The sequence below is a fragment of the Microtus oregoni genome, unplaced genomic scaffold (assembly GCF_018167655.1).
Source record: "Microtus oregoni isolate MIOR12 unplaced genomic scaffold, Mior012 000000F_ref0000247, whole genome shotgun sequence".
Classification (NCBI taxonomy): domain Eukaryota; kingdom Metazoa; phylum Chordata; class Mammalia; order Rodentia; family Cricetidae; genus Microtus; species Microtus oregoni.
This window is the reverse complement of record NW_024543059.1, coordinates 11929965-11952941: the sequence shown is the minus strand read 5'-3', so window position 1 is coordinate 11952941 and position 22977 is coordinate 11929965. Positions and strand designations below refer to the sequence as shown.

The following is a 22977-nucleotide window of genomic DNA, read 5'->3' as shown; positions in this document are numbered from 1 at the left end:
CACAGCCTCGTGGCATTACACAGATTAATAGAAATGGGTTAATTTATTTTTTTAATAATTTATTTATTTATTAAGGATTTCTGCCTCCTCCCCGCTACCGCCTCCCATTTCCTTCCCCCTCCCCTGATCAAGTCCCCCTCCCTCATCAGCTCGAAGAGCAATCAGGGTTCCCTGCCCTGTGGGAAGCCCAAGGACCGCCCACCTCCATCCAGGTCTAGTAAGGTGAGCATCCAAACTGCCTAGGCTTCCCCAAAGCCAGTACGTGCAGTAGGATCAAAAACCCACTGCCATTGTTCTTGAGTTCTCAGTATTCCTCATTGTCCGCTATGTTCAGCTAGTCCGGTTTTATCCCAGGCTTTTTCAGACCCAGGCCAGCTGGCCTTGGTGAGTTCCTGATAGAACATCCCCATTGTCTCAGTGTGTGGGTGTACCCCTCACGGTCCTGAGTTCCTTGCTCGTGCTCTCTCTCCTTCTGCTCCTGATTTGGACCTTGAGATTTCTGTCCGGTGCTCCAATGTGGGTCTCTGTCTCTGTCTCCTTTCATCGCCTGATGAAGGTTAATATTCAGGAGGATGCCTATGTGTTTGTCTTTGGATTCACCTTCTTATTTAGCTTCCCTAGGATCGTGAATTATAAGCTCAATGTCCTTTATTTATGGCTAGAAACCAAATATGAGTGAGTACATCCCATGTTCCTCTTTTTGGGTCTGGCTTACCTCACTCAGGATAGTGTTTTCTATTTCCATCCATTTGTATGCAAAATTCAAGAAGTCCTTGTTTTTTACTGCTGAGTAGTACTCTAATATGTATATATTCCATACTTTCTTCATCCATTCTTCCATTGAAGGGCATCTAGGTTGTTTCCAGGTTCTGGCTATCACACACAATGCTGCTATGAACATAGTTGAGCATATACTTTTGTTGTATGATAGGGCATCTCTTGGGTCTATTCCCAAGAGTGGTATTGCTGGGTCCAGGGGTAGGTTGATCCCGAATTTCCTGAGAAACCGCCACACTGCTTTCCAGAGTGGTTGCACAAGTTTGCATTCGAAATGGGTTAATTTAATATATAAGAGCTAGCTAGGAATATGCTTGAGCTATTGGCCAAACAGTGTTGTAATTAATATAGTTTTCTGTGTGATTATTCAGGTCTGGGCAGTGGGGAAACTAACATGGAATCCGTGTTTACAGGCATGGACCAGAGAAATACCTGTTGATTTGTCTGTCTCTCTACTGAAACAGCAGGCACCTTGAGGGCTGGGATTTAGAACCATTCTTAATCATTTATTCCAGATAAACATTTGCTTAACTAAAAGGTACTTAACAAATAGAAATTGCATAGTTATTAAATAAATGCTACAAATGTCAAATGCATATGTCAGGGTCTTGATTACACATGGGGAGTTCAGCAGTGATCTAGACAGGCAAGGACCTAACGTTGGATAACCGACATTTTAGTCAAGAAAGGCTAACAATAACCAAAGGTGGAAGATCACTACAGAGAATGACAAGTGTTCCAGTCAAAAGGATTAGAAAGTGGCCTGAACAGAGAGCCTTGGAGACCTGTACTAGAGACGACTGGGGTGCTACATCGCCCTGAGACAGGCACTCACAAAATTACTGCTGGACAAGTACAGAGTTTTAAAGCATTGAATCATCCGAGTGTTCTCCTGGGTATTATGATTTTATTATATTCCTGATTTCTATTTGCCAGCATTTAATTTAGAAACTTAAAAGTCAATATCAAGCCGAATGGTTTACAATCCTCTTCTATTTCTGCCTTACCGTATTGAATTATTTCACTTTTTTATCGCATTGATTTTATATGAATAGTTTCTAGGACTTGGGAGATGGCTCAGTCTATGAAGAGCTTGCCACCCAAGCATAGGGACTTAAGTTTGGGTCCCCAGTACCATATAAAAAGCCAGGATCTCAGTGCTGGGGAAGCAGAGGCAGGTGGACCCTGAAGCCCATTGGCCAGGTCTTGCTGAGTCAGTGAGCTCCAGCTCCAGCTCCAGCTTGGTCTCCTGTCTCCAAAAAGTAAGGTGGAGAGGGAATGAGAAAGATAGTCAGTGTTGACTTCTGATCTCCGTATGTACACACATACACCATACCTCACAACACACCATACACAAACAATACAACACACAACACACCACATACACACATACCACACAAACCACACACTCAAACACACTCACACCACATACACACTCACACTCAAACACACAAACACACACCACATACACAGTCATACACATTACACACACACACACACCACACATGCAGAGTTTCCATTGTACTGAGTATGTTAAATAACCTAATTAGTCTCATCTCTCTACCAGGGTGGAAGAAACCATCTGGCTCTTCCTTGCATGAACAAAAAGCATCTGGAAGAACTCTCCAGCCCCTCCTTTCTCTGAGACACCAGAAGTGGAGAGTGGGGGGCACAGAGGCTAGCAGAGAAGGTGAAGGGATTACTTTACTTCTGCTTCCGGGTCTGCTCTCTTTTGTAACTTTACAAACGCTGTGACAGTTACATTGGCTTCATCACTTACTATTGCAACTGTGTGTGTGTGTGTGTGTGTGTGTGTGTGTGCGCGCGCGCGTGCGCGCGCGTGCATGCGCATGTGTTTCAGGGAAGCAGTAGGTAGGAAACTCCATAAACACAGGGACGTCCATAGCTGTCAAGTTTGAACGACCAGGTCAATGACTTGGATATTTGTTATTGGACCTGGAAGCTATAGCTAAAGATAGTTTAGGTGTTTGGGGGTGGGCACTTAATGTTGCAGTGTCCTGGAGACTCCTAGTCTACCTGATGTGACTACCTCTTTGAGAAGGCAGGTATGGCAGGGGCTGGTTAATTCTGTGTGCTGAGTGGCTACAATATTCAACACCTGGTGTGTGGCCCGGAAACAGAGAATCCCCCTTGCTCTGCCTCTCATTGGGTATCTCTGGTATCAGCTGGCCTCAGCCGGCCTCAGCAGGCTGGCACTGAAGACACGGCTGGCATTTTCCCCAGTTGTTGATGGCAGGCTAGTGAGCCTTTCTGAGTCCACGCCCACCTGCACTATGACCCACAGAAATTTCTCACAGGATTCAGAACACAGTTAGCCCCCTTCCATGGCTACTGTTCAGACAATTGTTTCTCCAGAGGTGTATATTTCTTTTGAGTTTTGAAAGACTTTTCTGCCCGGTGGCGGAGTTAACCAGGTGAGTGTCATAAGCAATCTGGATCCAGAAGTCCACTAACAGACTTTCAGGAATAGAGCTAAATCCAGTCTGACACAAGAATTCATGCAAGAAACCACAAATCAATTCCCTTTTATTTCCTTGGTAAGCCGCCGCTGTGAAAACAGATGAAGTCTGGGCCGCCTCCTAGGCAGTCATTTTTCTTTTCAGCAGCAGATGGCGCTGTGTTAGCCTGAGCAAAATGACCCATCTTTAAGGGCACCAACCCGGGAAATTCCTGACACGTGACCAAAGCAGTGATTATATACAGGAGAGAGTTGATGTAGCTGAGCTCTTGAGACTCTGATTTTCAAAATTAAGTGTGTGATCTGCTTTTCTGAGCACACTGGAATATCCAGCCTGATTTCCAAAAGACACTTATTAGTGATGGCCATGGCAGGAGGTTGCATCCCAGCTCTAATGTGAAGGGTTCCCTCTAGTACAGTCTCCACTTCCTGCTCTCCAGTGAGAGGACAGAAGTAGCGATCTAGTGTGGCATTGGGACCTTCGCAGGCCTGCTAAGCTTGGTCTACTTGCCCAAGGGTGGCCCTTATTCTTGAAGCCCCTCTGAGACGTGAATTCAGTCTGTGTATTACCACTTCTAGATGTTTAATAATTTGAAAGTAAATAAGTAAACCGGATGCACACAGGACATGGCCTGATAAGCTTCTTTTAAGATAGTGTTTAGAAGAGTTATTTTAGTGTACTTATACTTGTGTTTGTATCTATAAGTTCTGAAATATTTTACAATAGTCTAACTATAATAATGTAAAAAGTACACTGAAAAGGGCTAGAAACAGATGCACCGAAATAGCGACATTCATTCAACAAACATTTACTAAGAACTTGCCGTGTACTGGTTCTCTTCCCAGTTGTGATAACACACAATAGGCGAGACACACAGGACAACGGTTCCCATGAATGAGGAAGGATGTATTTGAATGATGAAGCTATGTCTGCATTTTCCTTTCTTTTTATTTTATATGTGTATGGACTTGTGTGTGCATGTGTATGTGGAGGCGACTTAGATGTCATTCCTCAGGAGCTCCTCGTCTTGGTTTGGAAGACACCACTTCTCCTTGATCTGAAACTCGTTAGCCTAGGCTGGCTGGTGAGCAAGACTTGGCTGTCTACTGTGCTCACCCCTCAGCGATGGAGTGACATTCACATCATTAGGAGACCCGCCTTTTCGCTTCTTAATGTAGACTCTGGGGGTTTGAACTAAGGTACCCCACATGCACAGTAAGCTCTCTACTGGAAGCTGTTTTCCCAGTACTTTCTCCCCCTTTAGGAACAGGGTCTCACGTAGCCCAGGCTGACCTTGAACTCCATATGTAGCCAAGAATAACCTTAAACTTCTGATCCTCCTGAGTACTGAGATTACAGGCCCAAACCACCACCCCCCTCTAACACATTGCATATTTTCTAGGTTTTCTACCGTATTTGTCCTTTTAATTGGGCCCCAAACAAATTACTAACATGACATTTATTTCAACTGTTACAATAGTAGGATTTTTTTTCTTTATAAAATCCCTAATCCAAAATAAAAATTGTCTGGCTAGTCAAACCAAGATGGCAGGAGAATCAGAGGGAATAGAACAAACCCATTTTTTTTCCTGGATTGAACAATAAAAGAATGTTCTGTTCACATGAGGGGTTCACTTTCTGACATTTTCAGTGTTGGTTGAAGAAGGCCTGATCCAAAAGAAGTCTTGCCATCTTGCCATCTTGGTCTTCCACAGGACTTCACAGTTCCCAGAGCACATTCCTGCCTCATGACTTTGCTCTCCGTGGAAGTGTGACCATGCACTTGAGTCTGTCTTCCTTACCAGTCCGTGTTCCCTAACCAGAGTCATCTCTGATGTAAGTCTCAAGGCAGCTGATCCTTCCCCTCAGCCATGTGGCCAGTGTCTGGCCTGACAGAAGGCAAAAAGTTGCATCAAATCAGGGCCATGTCCTCAAGCTTCTGGATAACTGTGTGAAACTGAGGTGCATATCTCTTTAGCCTTCTGGGAAGGGAACGGTTTCCCTAGATTCCACCGCGGCAGGAATGGAGACACACTGGTGGATGAAGATCAAACTTAAGTGGCAATTTTGCATCGAGTGTGAAAAGACATGCATCCTAAAAGTTCCTGAGCAAGGCAATGCAGGTGTTTATAGACGCTCTGTGGCTGGCTCACCAACGCAACAGTGCCCCGTGTGTTCTGAGTTCATCTCATTGCCAAGCTGGAGGCTGAGTGGAACAGCTGATAAAGGGTTGGTTATGGAAGATGAGAGCCCGAGTTTAATCTCTAGGACCCACCAAAAAAAAAAAAAAAAAACCTCCTGGCGTGATGGTGAGTTTCTAAGCTCAGCACTGGGGATGTAGACACAGGAAGAGCCCTAGGCTCGCTGACTGCTCAGTCTATCCTATCAGGTGACCTCCAGGCTAATGTTGAAACCTGTGTTGGAGGAGGTAGATGGCGTTTGTGAAGATGACACCCCAAGGTTGTCCTCAAGCCTCCACATGTACACGTACACACACACACACACACACACACACACTCACATGTGTATATCCCCCACACACATGCATTTTTCAAGAAGAAGTTGGAGAGATGGCTCAGCATTTTAAGCACTGGCTGATTTCCCAGAGAATCGGGGTTCAACTCCCAGCATCCACATGGCAGCTAGCAACCATCTGTCACTCCAGTTCTTCCAATACCTTCCTCTGGCTTCCATGATGCATGCATGCACACGGTGCACAGATGTGTGTGCAGGCCAAACGCCCGCACACATAATATAAAAGAAATCTCAAAACATGTTTTTGAAGATGTCAAATTTGGTGGCCTCCCCCTGAGACATGAGTGACGAGATGGAAGATGAGGTCATGAGACCAGCAGTCTTGACTTCTTCGTGACTCTAGACATGCTGCACCGCTGCTCAGACTCCATTCCCTTTTCTGTAAGCGGAGAGGCAGACTAGCCATCTGTCACCATCACTTGGAGCGCTGCGCTTTCTAATGCAACTGAGGGTTATGTTCAAAGCCTCTGAGCTGCTTTCCTTTTCTGAAATGATCACATATCAGAAAATTATTCACAAGACTCAAACGGCTTCCCTTGGCTCCCAGGGGAGCCTGGACACTCTTGGACAAGCATGTCCTGGGGTGGGGCAGCTCCTCATCAAAGGAGTCTCTGTAGGAGCCCTGAGAGCAAGTCCACAGAGGCCTCCCTCTGCAGTACACAGAACAGAACACTTCTGTTCCTGTTCCCAAGGTGGGGCTTCTCTCCACGCTGGGGCTTTGTCACTGTGGTCAAAGGGCTAACACAGTCATTAGAACACTCTTCCCCTTGTTCTCGTCAGAGACTGAGGTCACGGCAGCCATTCTGTGGGCAATGCACGCCACCATTACCTAGACATCCATCTCTCCACCAACCCAGTCACAGGGGGACCAAATGGCCTTGTGGTCCCCTGTCCAGCAAGCTCTTCACAGTACTTTTACCAACATTAAGATCAGTCCTATTGCTTCTAGAGACAAACAGCCGACTCTAAAAATGGAAAGCTACGCAGTCCTCTTGGAATGAGAGGATAACCCAGAATTATTGTAGGAGGAATTTGGGGGCATTGTGTCATACAAGCAAACTGATTGCAGAGCCTGAAGTTCTCCCAAGGCTTATGAGTCCCATTGACCCACTGGGAGAGATCATTTTGCATGTGGATCACTCGCTGGCATCAGTGACAGACTTGACACTCCGGAGCTTGCTGGCGGCCTTCCTCCTCAACGGAAACTTTCCTGTTTTCTTTTGAACGGAGTTGCTGTGACCGCTGCCTCTGAGGGACCCACACAGCATAACCCAACCATCTCCATCAAGGTCCATTTCTTGTGGTTGGGTTGGCATTGCGGCAACAGGCTTCGCTTTTTAAATCACAAGGACACACAAGCAGACTCCAGCAGATTGGTTCTGGGCCACCACCTGGTCATACGGATGATGTCCCTTGTCTGATATTTTCAAGGGGAAGGGACAAGCACAGCCAGGACTTCCCTCTAATGTCCACTCCCCTTCTCCACAGCATGACCACTGTCACCAGGTCCTTCTAATTCCACCTTCTCAAGCCTCTTCAGCACGCCATTCCCACTCCTGTCCTGGTCAAGGTCCTGGCCCAGATCGCCTACTACAGTGGCCTCTGATACCGTGAAAAGAATATTTCTAAAAAATGCTGCCAGGGTAGACCCATTTCCACACACGAGGACATGAGTTAGACTCCGATCTCAGGCCATGCGCACAGAGTAACTGTTTAAAAAGGGGGTCCAGAAAGGGTGCAGGGAAAAGGCAGAATACGTGCAAAAGGACACAAGTTGTGGAATAGGATCTGAAGCCAATGTTTTTTATAGTTTCAACTCTATCATTTCTGGGAGTCAGGGGGGTCAGGTGAGGAGTAAATACATAAAGATGCACTTGATGGTGAAAGTGTGGAGCTCTAATCTAATGCATTGATGGTGAAAATGTGGAACTCTAATGCATTGATGGTGAAAGGGTGGAACTCTAATGAATTGATGGTGAAAGGGTGGAACTCTAATCTAAGCACCACAGCTTCCGAAGGGCCACTGCAACTCTTTCCTGAGGTGCATGGAGGTGGGGGCTGGGCAAATCTTTGAGTGGCGGCTACCTTAATCTAGGTCTGGGATATTTTCATTTTAAAGGTGGTTGAACTCACCTTTTGAGGACTTTTTTTCTTTTATTATAAAATTACTTTATGCCAATGACCTCTAGATGAAATTCAATATAGCTCTTGAGGTCCTAGCTAAGAGCAATAAGACAACAAAAGGAGATCAAGGGGATACAAATTGGAAAATAGGAAGTCAAACTTTCACTATTTGCTGATGATATGATAGTTTATACAAGCAACCCCAAAAATTCTACCAAGGAACTTCTACAACTCATAAACACTTTCGGTAATGTAGCAAGATACAAGATTAACTCAAAAAAAAAAAAAACTCAGTAGCCCTCCTGTACACAGATGATAAAAAGACTGAGAAAGAAATCAGAAACATCACCCTTCACAATAGCCACAAATAGCATAAAATATTTCTGAGTAACTCTAACCAAACAAGTGGAAAACCTGTATGACAAGAACTTTAAATCTTGGAAGAAAGAAATTGAAGACACCAGAAAATGAAAAGCTCTCCCATGCTCTTGGGTAGGTAGAATTAACATACTAAAAATGGCAATCTTACCAAAAGAAATCTTCAGATTCAATGCAATGCCCACCAAAATCCCAGCAAAATTCTTCACAGACCTCGAAAGAACAGTAATCAACTTCATATAGAAAAGCAAAAAACCCAAGATAGCCAAAATAATTCTGTAAAATAAAGGAACTTCTGGAGGTATCACAATCCCTGACTTTAAACTCTACTACAGAGCTACGGTGCTGAAAACAACATGGTACAGACAGGAGAACCAATGGAACCAAATCAAAGACACAGATATTAATTCACACACCTACAAACACCTGATTTTTGACCAAAAAAGCAAAAATATCAGATGGAAAAAAGAAAACATATTTAACAAATGGTGTTGGTATAACTGGATATCAACATGAAGAATTAAAATAGATCCATATCTATCACCATGCAAAAAACTCAAGTCCAAGCCGGGCGGTGGTGGCGCACGCCTTTAATCCCAGGACTCGGGAGGCAGAGGCAGGCGGATCTCTGTGAGTTCGAGGCCAGCCTGGTCTACAAGAGCTAGTTCCAGGACAGGAACCAAAAGCTACGGAGAAACCCTGTCTCGAAAAATCAAAAAAAATACTCAAGTCCAGATGGATCAAAGACCTCAACATAAAGCCAACCATACTGAATTCATATAAGAGAAAGAGGGAAGTACACTTGGATGCATTGGCACAGAAGATCACTTCCTAAATATAATCCCAGTAGCACAGACACTGAGAGCAAAAATTAATAAATGGGACCTCCTGAAACTGAAAATCTTCTGTAAAACAAAGGAGACAGTCAACAAGACAAAACAGTGGCCTACAGAATAGGGAAAGATCTTCATCAACCCCACATCAGACAGAGGACTGATCTCCAAAATATACAAAGAACTCAAGAAATTGGTCATCAAAAGAACAAATAATTCGATTTTAAAAATGGAGCATAGACCTAAACAGAGAACTCTCAACAGAGGAATCTAAAATGACTGAAAGATACCTAAGGAAATGCTCAAAATCCTTAGTCATCAGAGAAATGCAAATCAAAACAAGTATGAGATTTTGTCTTATACCTGTAAGAATGGCCAAAATAATAAACACTGATGACAACTTATGCTGGAGAGATTGTGGGGTAAAGAGAACACTCCTGCATTGCTGTGTGAATGCAAACTGGTACAGCCCCTTTGGATGTCAGCATGGCAATTTCTCAGAAAAGTAGGAAACAACCTTCCTCATGGCCAAGCAATACCACTTTTGGGTATATACCCAAAGGAAGCTCAATCGTACCACAAGGACATGTGCTCAACTATGTTTATAGCATCTTTGTTTGTCATAGCCAGAACCTGGAAACAACCTAAGTGCCCCTCGACCCAAGAATGGATAAGGAAAATGTGGTACATTTACACAATGGAGTACTACACAGCAGAAAAACAGACATCTTGAAATTTGCAGGCAAATGGATGGAGCTAGAAAACATCATGTTGAGTGGCATAGCCCAGACTCAGAAAGACAATTATCATATGTACTCACTCATAAGTGACTTTTAGACATAAAGTAAAGAAAACCAGTCTACAATTCATAATCCCAGAGAACCTAGACAACAGTGAGGACCCTAAGAGAGACATACATGGATCTAATCTACATGGAAAGTAGAAAAAGACAAGTAAATTGTAAAAAAGTATATGGGGAACATCGGGACCAAGGGAGAATGTAGGAGGGAGAGAGAAGAGGGGAGGGGAGAGGGAGGAAGGGGAGCAGAGAAAAATGTATAGCTTAATAAAATTAATTTTAAAAAGAACCCTAAAATTCAGTCTCCAAAGAACACCAACCCACATCCCAAATGATTCTCAACTCTGTCTCTTCATGGTCTCATATTTTATTATAGGGAATAATTGTATAAAACACATACAGATGTTTGTGCCATGATGCTCATCACACCTGTAAACTGAAAACACTGGTGGGTGAGGCTTTCAAGGACAGGGGAGAGTCATGCTTTCACTAGTGGTGATCACTGACTGTGATCCTTCGGCAAAAACCAAGGAACTGGTTTAAGTGAGACAGAAACCAATCAATGAGAAAACATCCTTATCAGGCATAGCCAGAGGCCGGTGACAGGATTAAAGGCTGTGTGGTGGCTTTTTGAGAAACAAGCAGAGCCCAGAATGTGCTGTGGTTCTGAGATCGTGTGCTGAGTGACTGAATTTGGATTTTGCAGTGTGCATCCTTATGAAACACACAGAGCAGGAGAAAGCCCCGTTCCTTCCCAAGGACAGAGCTTAACGGGACAATCTCTTTGCATCCAGAGGACGCTCCAAAGGATTATCTCCTTATTTTAAGTATGAGCTAGAGCGAACCCATGCCACCCCTGGGGAAACGAAAGGAAATTATGGTCCAGATATGACCCTGAAGGGAAGGGGGAATCCCCTGAGGATTGACAACCACCGCTGAGCCCGTGCGGGAGCCGCAGTCCTAATTGACGCCACGTGAATGCCTTACCACTCTGCAGACAAAAACCTGGTCGATCCTGCTCCCGCCTAATGATGATCCAACTGCCCCATGGGAGCAGATTTGAATCTTCTGTGAGGGAACTACCACTGCCTGGGGCCCCCGAAACACCCACAGAGAAAGTAGGGGGACAGAGGAGTCTGAGGAAACAGCTAAGTCGAAACAAAACTCACTGAAAGCCGCGAGAACCACACACACGGAAGGAAGCCTGCACAGACCGCAAGATCAACAAGCGCCGTGTTTTAAAGACATGAAGGAAGTAGCCGGAAATTCAGACCAGAAACTGAAAATGTCTCAGAGAGTTGAATATTAATAAATTAATATTCAGAAGTAAACAGACTGAAAGGGATATTTAGATAACAGCACTGAAGGGAAGACAGAAGAACTGGGGCATAGGTTTGAAGAATACCCAGGTAGCAACACAAAGACATGGGAAATACAAATGAGAGCTTAAAACTAGACAGTGACAACTTACCCACTTAGCAAATTTGCAGGACGAAGGGACCTACATCATCTGTCTGTCTGTCTGTCTGTCTTCTATATATCATCTATCTACATATCATCTATCTATCCATCCAGTACTTCACATGACAACATCTGAAAGACATTAAAACATAAACTCACCAAACTCAACAAACCCTAAGTAAAATAAATAAAGATTAAAGCATATCAAAAACCATTTCTGGGGAAAACTGAAAAAAGAAAACACTCAAATATGTAGTCCTTAAAAGCCGTGAGCAGGAGCTGGAGAGCTGGCTCTGCGGGTAAGAACACTTGCTGGGTGAGCGTGAGGACCTGAGTTTGCTCCTAGAGCTAAGGTAAAATGCAAGCTTGGTGGTGTGCACACCTGCAATCTCAGCTTCTGGAGGAGGGGGGAATAGAAGGGTTGCTGGAGGTTTCATAGCCACCAGTCCAGCTCCACGCTCTGTGAGAGGCCCTGTCTACAAAGAATAAGGTGTGGGGGGCGGGGGCACTAGAGAGGTGGCTCAGCAATTAAGAGAACTGGCTGCTTTTGCAGGGAACCATGATTCAATTTCCAGTGCCCACATGGCAGCTCATAACTGTCTGTAAATCCAGTTCCAAGAAATTCAATATTCTCCTCTTCAGGCTTCTGCCAGCACCAAGCAAACAAGGGATGTACAGACAGTACATGCTAGTAAAACACCCTAGCCATAAAATAAAGTGTGTGTGTGTGTGTGTGTGTGTGTGTGTGTGACAGAGAGAGAGAGAGAGAGAGAGAGAGAGAGAGAGAGAGAGGAGAGCAGAGGCTAAGCAATAATTCTGGCACAAGAGGCCAGGTTAAAATTTTTAGTAAAAATGCCAGGTGAAAAGACTGGACAAAATTTTTTCTACACAATAAAATTCATCAACTTTTAAGAATGTTCCAGTATTCACAGGGGATGCATTCATTCCAAGAACCCCAATTGGCCACTGAAACTCTGGATGGCATATGTATGTATATATCTACATATACGTGTGTGTATATGTGCAAATGATAAAGCCAAAACCTGACATCTTCGGCCAGCCTCCATACACACATACATCTGCAAACACCACAAAAACATACACCACAGACACACAAATAAACTAATTGTTCGGAGCAGCAGGCAGGGAGAAATGAAAAACTGTCTTCCAACAGGAAGCAATTAACTCCCTTCTCAGCAGGAACTATGTAAGACAAACAACAGGAAACAAGCCATTAAGAACCATATGTGTGTGTTCTTATGTCTGTGGGGTGGGGTGGGCTTAAAAACAAAGGAACAAAAATTAGATTAAAATGTGGGTGCCTAAAATCATGTACATACAAGCAACACTAAACAGGCTCAAGAGGCTGTTTATGTGTTAATTCATTTACATACATAAATATAATTAATAATTAGATACAAATAATTAAAGAAAAAGTGTCCAAATTTGAGAGGGGGTAGGAGATATGGAAGGATTTGTGGGGGGGGAGGTGGTGTTAATACAGTATGCATATATAAAATTTAAAATAAAATAAAAAACTAAAATTTTAACAAAAAAGAAACACATACAAAGCAAAATAAAACTGGTACACTTTATAGAAAAAAAGCAGATTTATTTTTATTTATGTATCTGAGCGTTTTTCCTGTATGTGCACCTCGCGTGTGCCAGCTGCCCATAGAGGTCAGAAAAGATAGAGGAGATACTGGATCCCCTGGAACCGGAGTTACAGATAGCTATGAGTTTCCACAGGAGTGCCAGGAATTGAACTTGGGTCCAGTGGTAGTTTGAATGTAATTGGCCCTCATAATCTCATGGGGAGTGGCACTATTAGGACATGTGGCTTAGTTGGTCTAAGTTTGACCTTGCTATAGGAAGCGTGTCTCTGTGGGGATGGGCTTTGAGGTTTCCTATGCTTGGAATACTTCCTAGTGAGTCAGTTGACTTCCTGTTGCCTGCAAGGTGTAGGACTCTCAGCTATTCCTCCAGTGCCATGTCTGCCTGGATGCCGCCATGCTTCCTGCCACAATAATAATGGACTGAACCTCTGAAACTGTAAGTGAGCCACCCCAATTAATTGTTTCCTTTATAAGAGTTGCCATGGTCATGGTGTCTCTTCACAGCAATAGAAACGTAACTTAAGACAGCTTCTCTGCAAGAGCAGAAAGTGCTCTTAATCTCTGAACCATCTCTCCAGCCCCAATTAAGATGATATTTTTATTTGAAAAAAATAATAGCAAATTTTCTGCTAAATAATAACATGTTTAAATCTCAAAATAAATATAATTCTGAATGTGCTAGTCCACATTGTACAACCTCACAAATTGCTGACATAACTAAAAAGAATATAGACTGTGGTGATACCTTTAGCCCTCTGCATTAGTTCCTTTCTTGTCGCTGTAACGAAACAACACGACCAAGGCAGCTTCAGAAGGAAAGGCTCCCTTGTCTCATGGGTCCAGAGAGACAAGAGTCCTTCGTGGTGGGGAAACATGGCAGCAGGCAGTAGGTTGGAGCAGGATGTTGGGGGCTGGCATCCCGAGTCACAAGCAGGAAGCAGAGAGAGTGAACTGGGAATGGTTCCAGATTTGACACCTCCAAGTCCAACCCCAGTGACCTGCCCAAACAGCCCCGCCAACTGGGGACCAGATATTCTGGGTCAATGAGGACATTCTCACTTAAACCAGCATAGCCCCGAGGAAAATAAAAGATCAAAACAGGCAAAAAGTCTTCGGGGTAACTGCAGAACACAGCGTCTTTTTAAACCTACACAAAATGCTTCCACAAATAAGCATTTGCAGGACCATCAAATCATTTCCAGATAATAAACAAAGAACTGGGACAGCACACTGGAAGCACCACAAATAAGTGGAGAGAAAGGAAACTATGGTTTCTTGGATAGGTACGGTTGGAAAGGAGGCCTAGAATATGTCTGGGGGGTGCAGCACCACAGGAGACTTTTCTTGGTAATGCATCACTTTGGTACGTGGCTGATGTATTCAAAACTACACAGAACTACACCTGCATTGTAGCAATGTCAAATTTGCCATTTAAAAAGTTGATTATTATTAAATTTGCGTATATATGCGTGAATATGCTCACATAAACGTAGGTGCTCTTGGCAGCCAGGGGCATTAGATTCCCCGGGAGCCAGAGTTGCAGGAGACTGTAAGTCCCCTGAAAGAGCAGTGCACAACCTCAAACACTGAGCCATCTCTTCAGCCCCCGATTCCCATTCCCATGTTGTACTACGGGCACGTGAGATCGCTGCTATAAAATGGTGTGGGGTGGTGGGACGTCTCTGTGTCATCTTCACAGTTCCCTGTGACTGTGTGGTCCTTTCAAAAGCAGGACAACGCCTTTTTGAAGGTACCTGGAAAATCCCTGTGGATCTGGAAATAAAGAAGCATCCTTGAAGGAAGGTGTGACCCTCAGAGGACAGACAGCACTGGACATGTGAAGCATTGAGCACAAAACCAATGTAAACTTGTACTTAGCCAAGTGTCTGGAATGCAGCTAAAGATGCAGCAATGTATGTAGCAATAGTTACCATCCTGAGTGTTTGTATTAAAAAGAGAAGATGAAAATGGTAACATAATCATTAAGGGAAGCTGAATGGAACAGATAATGAAGAATTTCTAGAATAACGATGTGCATACAGTACAGACCCTGAACAAATGAAAAATGGGTTCAGTGAAAAGCTTTTAAAATGCTGGGGCTGCTCCAGCAAAGGACCCTGGAGGAAAGACGGGGAACACAAATGACATAAAAGAGCATCACTATAGACGCTGCCTCGAGAGTCAAAGGATGGCAAAGAGACACGAGATATATTTGAGCAATCAGGTGAAGTCGGGAAATTATGAGAAAGCCTGCTTTATCAAAAACCAACTCCAGAAAAATTAGGAAACCTTCATGGTCTCGTAAAAACCGAAATAAGCTGAATAGTAAGCCTTCCCACGAGGAAAACACTAATTCCAGATGACATCAACTGGAAGTGTTACAGATCGCTACAGAAATAAGCAATTTGAGATTTTGGTAACTAAGGACCACATCTCTTATTTTATGAGGTTTGTTGTAGTTGGATATGAACTATCCCTAAAATTAAATTAAATTAAATTAAAACGATAACAACACACACGTTGCAATTTTAATCCTCAATTGATGGATCCAGCCACTGAGAAATGATTGGCTGCTGAGGCCTCTACATCATCAGGGGACAATCCAATGGCAGGTTATAACCGGTTAATGGGAGTAGTGGGTAGCAGGTGGGTCTAAGCTGGAAGAAATGGGCCAGTCAGGTGTGTGACCCAGAAAGATGCGCCTTGTCCCCAGTACCTCCCCTTCTCTCTCTCTCTGCTTCCTGGATGCCATGAGGGGAACATCTCTGACCCGTCACATGCTCCCCCTAAGATGTTCAAGTTTACTATAGCCACAGTAACAAATGGCATTCGCTGACCCTGCACGGAAGCCCTGGGAACCATAGGCCAGAGTAAGAACCTACTCCTTAGATGGTTCCTCCTGGGTTCCCGTCACGGGGACAGAAACATCCAAAGCTAGACCACATTGATCCAGGGAAAGGATGAGAGAAAATAATGAAGAAAGTCTGGCGACATCATGAGGTACACGTGACCCTGGATCTAGAACAAGAAAGGCCTGTTGGAAAGCAGTCTCGGACACGAGCATAAGATCACAAACCAAAATAGAAGTTAACTCAATCCAGTGATCCAAAGGACTATTTAATATTGGGAAATATATAAAAAAAAAACCCTACAGATTAGCAGACTAAAGAAGAATATCAAATAAAGACAACCAAAATAAAAATTGTAAATAAGACTCGGAAGCAATAACATTTACAACAATATCCAAATTTCAAAATCACCCCTCATATCCACAATGGAAAAGATTTCAAAATGGGTAGGAAAAAAGATTCACGGATCTCAACATTGAGATAACAGAAATATTTGAGTTAACTGTCGAAGGTCTTTAAGTAGAAATCAAGAAGTACTGATAAAAAAAATTTATGATGTGTCTAAAAAATGATAAAAAATAAGAAGTTTCAGAAAAGCATTATGAGAAATGAATAATCAAATCAAAATCTTAGAAATGCAATGTATACTTGCCAACTGAACAAACCACAGAGGACTGGCTCAAAGGACAGAGGAAAGACTAAACTAGAAGCTGGAACAAGAAAGTTACTAATATAATCCACAACAACATTTTTAGGGGCATAAAAAGAGATCTACTTAAAAGCACCAGATAAATTAAAACACAATTCAAATAAATTTTCATAGAACTTGTAGAATCCTAGCAAAAGATCTCATGTTGGTCTCTCCAGAGTTGTGGAGTCCAGAAGGCAGAGGAAGGGTTGAGAAAGTACCAATGGAGATACTGGCTAAGAACTCCCCAGATGAAAGAAAAGGTGGACAATGGCAGATCTGAGAAGCGGAGAGGGTTACAAACAGGATAAACCCCAACAAATCAACATAAAAACATGTTACACACATATTAAGGGAGATGATCCATGCTAAAAATTACAACAAATTGCATATCCTCTCTCATCCTCAAGGCCTAGCAAGTCACATACATGCACGCATGTCTAAATGGGTATGCATGCGGAACTCCTAAAGCGTTAGAAAGGAGAGGGTACAGGGAGATGCTAGGGGAGGGAGCAGAGAACACATGTGCCATGGAAACAGAAAGGAGCCTTGGGGGATGTCACAGGAAGGGTAGAGAGGCAAGGAGGCAGGAAAGGGACAGACGGATCTACTAAAATACTTTGTTTTAAAATGCCGTAATGGTATATAAATCTTTGTTTGCTAATTTGAAATATTTTTAACTGAAGAAATTTTAGTTAAATTCATTAATAAATTTGGGAGAGTATAGATACCTAATACCTTTTCCATTTTCATAAGCACGGTATGCAAACATCTCCACCACTCAGGCAGGCCTCGTTTTAGTGTCATTCAACAAGGCTTTGTAACTTTTTTCCAATAAGAACTTCTACATCTCTCACTAAATTATTTGCTAAACATTTTCTAGTCTAATCATAACTACTACCTTTTTAGTAACGCTGTTTCCAAACGGCTGCTTTCTGGCATACAGGATGCACTTTTCAACTCGTCTCTTAACTCCCATTCTGTTTGTTACTGTAGATTTATATAAAGTTATAAAAAAACCAATGCAGACAGATGTGTGCCCTTTCACACCGTTGTCTCCAGAGGTAACATCATCTGCCAGACAACAGTCCAGCTCTAACCCCACCATCAGCCCAAGAGCAACTGAAACAACCGTGAGCTGAGACCTCTTGATCCATGGACCTAGATAAGCCTTTTTCCCTTCGAGCTGATTCTCTCGGAGACTCTTGATACAGTCCTAGAACGCTGGCTAACCCTCTGGGCCTTCCACGATGACTCAGGTTTGGGCTCATGAGTATTCCTGACAGAGGTGGCTGTACAGTCAAACTCTTGAAGGAGGTAAGGCACAGACTGCATGCAGGGGTGGGGAGAAGCCTAGATGGACTGTAATCTGCATGCAAAGGACGATGACAAACAGCCGAGCTGGAAAGGTAGCTGCTTCACTGATTAGTCCCAGGTTCCTTTATTCTCCTACCCAGGCAAACTCTTCACTAGCCAAATGGTGACTTGCCAAAACCAACGAGATTCAAAATGCCAACTAATGAAGCCGACTTCTAAGGAAACATTTCCAAATGTCTTCTAGCATTGGAAACTAGAAATCACATGGAATTTGAGTGAGCATCAGCAAGTGGGCATGAATCATACCTGTGGGCTGTCTCTCCCCACTTCCTGCACACAGACCACCCTTGCCTCTCTCTGTGTCCTCTCATAGACTCTGGGGACCCAGCAGCTCCGTGGGAGTCCTAGAAGCCTAAACCTCCCTCACAGTGACTGCTCTCGGTGCCCGCAAGTGGCTCTTCTGTGGCAGGAAGAAGACAAGCAGCCAGGGTATAAGGTTTCCTGCTCGCCAAGAAAGCCTAGACCTCAAGCCACAGACTAGGCTGCTAGGAACTGGTCTGCCTAAGGAGGCCTTGAGACAGACAGACACACACACACACACACACACACACACACACACACACACGCACACACAGCACATGCCAGAGATGCAGATGGTTGAGCTGACTGTACCACCACGGAGTCACGGTAGATGAGTGGTGACTTCACCTAACCAATCTTTTAAATTTGTAAAGAAGATCAGGATGTACCAGCCTGGATCAAAGCATTTAACATCCTTCCAGGGGGCAGCTCTAGAAGCAGGACCCTCCCCCCCACAACATGTGTCTATCCTCTTGGCTCTTTTCTTCCCCCTGGCTGAGCACCACTGACTCTAGATTCCAGCTAGAGGATGCTGACAGAATGTCTGATGTAACCCCACATGTTGGCTCAAGAGAGGGGCTATGCCAGCAGATGCTCTGTCTTAAGGGTGGCCTCATTGTGCCGATCTGTAAATAGTTCTATCTATAAACATTTTTAGGGCAATCACTCTGTACCAGTTCTCCATCTCAACAAGGCCTGTCTCCCACCATACCTTAAGAGAGGGCCAACTTCAAAGAGTACCAAGGGAGCAAGCAGGTTTTGAGGACAATGTGAGATCCAGCCAGAGAGAAAGTGAGAAGCACATGTAGATGAAGGCATTGACTTCAGCAGGGGCACTTGTGTGCCCATCCCCTCTCTCCTGGAGATGTGTGCTGTCCAGAGTGGTCCATGGCATGAGTATACACATCTCTGGGATGGAGGGTTGCCAGGGCTTGCTTGGAGGACGGCAGTGAATAGGAAACTGTGGGTGACCACTTGCTTACACCAAAGATCCTTATGATGATGGACAGTGGGGGTGGCCAGACAGAGAGTGATAGCCAAGAGTCAAGATGGACCTCCCAGCAGCCAGGGCAGAACTCTGAGGAGACTAAGCCCTTAACTGAGACTGGCCTGCAGGTTCCTTCAGGGGCCTATTTGTCCAAGGGGAATGACAGAAGAATTGATTTGAAAAATCTTTCACCTTGATGTATCATTTTAGACATTTAGTTTATGGATATCATTTGTGCCCTGAGCTCAAGTCCTGCCCCTGTTAAAGATAAGCCTGTAACAAATGTAAAAAATCAGCTAAACTAAAAGATAAGAAAGAAAACAGAATATAGAAGCCTGGCAGTGGTGGTACAAGCCTTTAATCCCAGCACTCGGGAGGTAGAGGCAGGCGGATCTCCAGCGCCTAGATTTGTTTCTTTACTCCAGATAATAGCTTAGAACATGCAAAATCCAGTATTTTTAGAAACTGGAAGCAAAGATTGAAGGGGGAAGGAAAAGAAAGAAATGGGGAGGAAGGGAGTGCCCTTCTCTGGTCTAGCTTCCTTTCCTTGGCCTTAATATTCTGCTCAAATGATGTTTTTTTTTAAAAAAAAAAATGCTCTTTGAGGCTAGAAATATAGCTCCAGTTGGTAGAATGCTTGCCTAGTATGAACGAGGCTCTGGGTTCAATCCTCACCACTGCTTAAACTGGGTGTGGTGGGGTATGCCCCAGAGGTAAGGGCGGGATGCTCAAAAATTCACGGTCTTCTTTGTTCACATAACTCAAAGGAAGGAAGGAAGGAAGGAAAGTAGGAAGGAAGGAAGGAGTGAGTGAGTAATAGAGGGAAAGAGAGAAGAGAAAGAGAAAAAGAAATTGAATGAAAAAAACAGTTTTATATGGGGAAAAGACAGTCTGAAGTGTCAGGGAAACCCAGTTACTTCCTCCTGTAAGTGTTCTAGGTCTGATGGACCGAGGGCCTTTGGAAAGCTGGCCTTGGAGCAAGTGGCTCCTGGGACCTCAGTGTTCTCCACAGGCTCACACTCCCACGGAGCTCCAGCCATCCCCCCTGGCTTTGCACACCCGTAGGCAGGAATCAGCCCCATCCTGGGTGTGCCACACACAACCTTCCCGTGATGCTTTCTTTTTTAAAAAAAGAAAATTTTTCTTCAAGTTAGCTGTTTATGTAACTTCCTCTCTTCAAGTTTCACATTAGGCGTGTCTAGAGTGGGGGCTGACGTCACGGGGTCTCTTCCAGATGTTGTTTGGAAATCGGTGTAACCATGGCACTGCTGGAAGCCGAGAAGCCCGTCTGAGCCAGCTGAGTCATGCCTGAGCACAGGAAGCTTCTGTTGAGGAGAAGCAGGGAGCCCAGCAGGGACCAGAACATCCCTGCTGGAAGGAAGTGGGTGGCCTGAGATGTTCTGAGGGTTCTCTACGGTACTGGGACCAGCTATGGCCTTTGACCTCCTTGAGCTGGCATCTTTGATAAAAGGAGGGGCTCAACCAACCAAAACCTTCCCTTGCTGGCAACACATTCATGGTTCTTTAAGACTCACCTGTGCTCACTTAAAAGGAATCACATCCCCAATCGCCAGCCACACAGCACCTCTCTCTCCTCTCTTGACTCAGGCCTGATTGAGCCTTCACGTCAGCCTAGCCTGTACCCTCTCACTCTCTTCCCAGCCTCTGCTTAGCCCAGGATTCCTGTCACATCCAAACTTCCACCCTACTCACCTGGCCTCCCATCGTTACCTCCACTAGAATATCCCCTCTCCAAATTTACGTCTGACCTGACCACAGTAGGAACTGCAATGGTCTGGTTGGCCCCACTAGCCTATCGCACCATTAAAGCCACAACTCTTGTAAATGTTACTGAATTTATTAATTACTCAATTACCCAGAAACCAAGTTTTCACCCCTGAAAAGAGAAATGATGTTATCTATCGAGCAGTTGCTACAGCCACAGAATCAGCACGGATGAACATTCTCTCTAGTCTTGACTTCTCAAATCCCATCTATCTAAGGCGTGTTCCATCCCCTAGTATTCTCAGTTTCTAAGAGGAGGAAATTGAGGCGCAAGGAAGAAACATGAATTGCCCAGGATCAGACACATAGTATGTGGGCAAGACCGATTCCAACCCAGACAATCAGAGCAGTGAGCCCACACCCCGGCCTCATGCTGTTAGGGATAAGGCTATGGCTGCCTCCCTCCTAGGGTCTTGGGAGATGAAGGACGAGGAGATAAGAGTGGTGAATACAGCAGAAAGATGAGCAAGGATAATTGAGAAAGTTTCCTTGTTGCTAGGATTTTTGGTTTCTTCCCATTTTCCTCCCTTTTGCAGATACCTCGGCCTGGACAGGTACATCAGTGGAGCCTTGGACATGCCCATGTGTGCCTAGTGGACAAGACCCAAGCTCTCAAGCACCCACCCTCTCCTCTATCTCTTTGCTTAAGCAGTTTTCTCTACATGGAATCCTTTCCAGCATCTTCTGCCTGAAAAGAACAAAAAATGGTCCCTCATTCAGGGAACCAATCTGCTTTTCCTGATCTTACTCCAGCCCCTCCTCTTCCTCTCTCTCCTGCTGTCTCGCTCTCATACACACCCTTCTCTGAGCTGCTGCTCTGGCCAGATGTGCAGCTGGAAGGGACCCCTCTCATGGTGTCACACTTTGCGTCCCCCATCAACAAGCCCTTCAGCTTTACCTGGCCCACAGGAGTCCGTCCCTGCCCTGACTCTTCTCAGTGTACCCCACACCATTGCTGGCCTCCTGAGAAGCCCCTCAGTGCTCCTGTTAAAACAACCTCATCATGTCCCTTCCCTGCCTCCCATCCTTATAATAAAGCTCCAAAGCTTTGCCACAGCCCTACTTAGGACCTTGGCCGCTACCTTGGCTTCCTGCCCTGTTGTTCTCCCCTTTACTCTCTGCCTGTCCTGTTCTAGACTTCTGGATGCTCACAACATACTTTCCTTCTTACTTACTTTTCTCTTCCCCCTTAGGCAAATCGTTGCGTATTCCAGGCTGAATCAAACGTTACTATGTAGCCCAGGCTTATCCTGACCCTGCGGCCATCCTCTTGAATCAGCCCCCTGAATACTCCTAGGATATAATTTTCTTTCCCTTTGCTGCATGTGCTGCCCCTGGGAGGCTCTAGCTGCAATGGTCACGTGACTCGCTCCTCTATGCTGTTGAGATTCTTGATCGAGAGTCTGGTTGGTAGGGAAAGCTTTGTGATCGCAGCTCACAAACAGCACCTCATCACCACACCGCACACCCCTTACCCAGCTCAAGGTTTCTTCGTGGCCCCTCTACCAAATGCTGCATCATGCATTAAGTTGTCGACATCTGCATCCCTTGGCCAGATGCAAGCCACACAACGACAGTTCATCACACAGTGCCTACTCCGGGTAGATACTCAGTCAATACTGCCTGGAGGAAGGAGAGCCAGCACCCATTGACACATGCTCCTTATTTCTCAGTTCCGTCTGCTGTCCCACACGCCTCTTGGGGTATTGCTTACCCTCTAAGCAGGCTCTCTATGGGCAGGATTTGGATCCCCACAGTGCCCAGCACATAGTAGGTACTAAGAAAATGCCTTGTGATTAAACAGGAAAGTCCACCCTGGGAGCTACAGAGATCTCCAGATGATTTTGGAATCTCGCCTACCTGAGCTCTCACGCTGTGATTAATAAGCTTGACTCTCAGACTGGAGATGTAACGTGAGAACCTCTGGATTTGACCCCCAGCACTGCTGTGTGGTAGCACCCATCACAGGAGAGGCAGTGACAGGAGA

At 44.6% G+C, this 22977-nt stretch overlaps 1 protein-coding gene across 2 annotated transcripts in view; it reads right to left on the bottom strand.

Annotated features, from left to right (window-relative positions):
- Il16 (interleukin 16) overlaps window positions 1-22977 on the bottom strand; it is a 72516-nt gene that overhangs the window by 34745 nt on the left and 14794 nt on the right. The window lies entirely within an intron of this gene.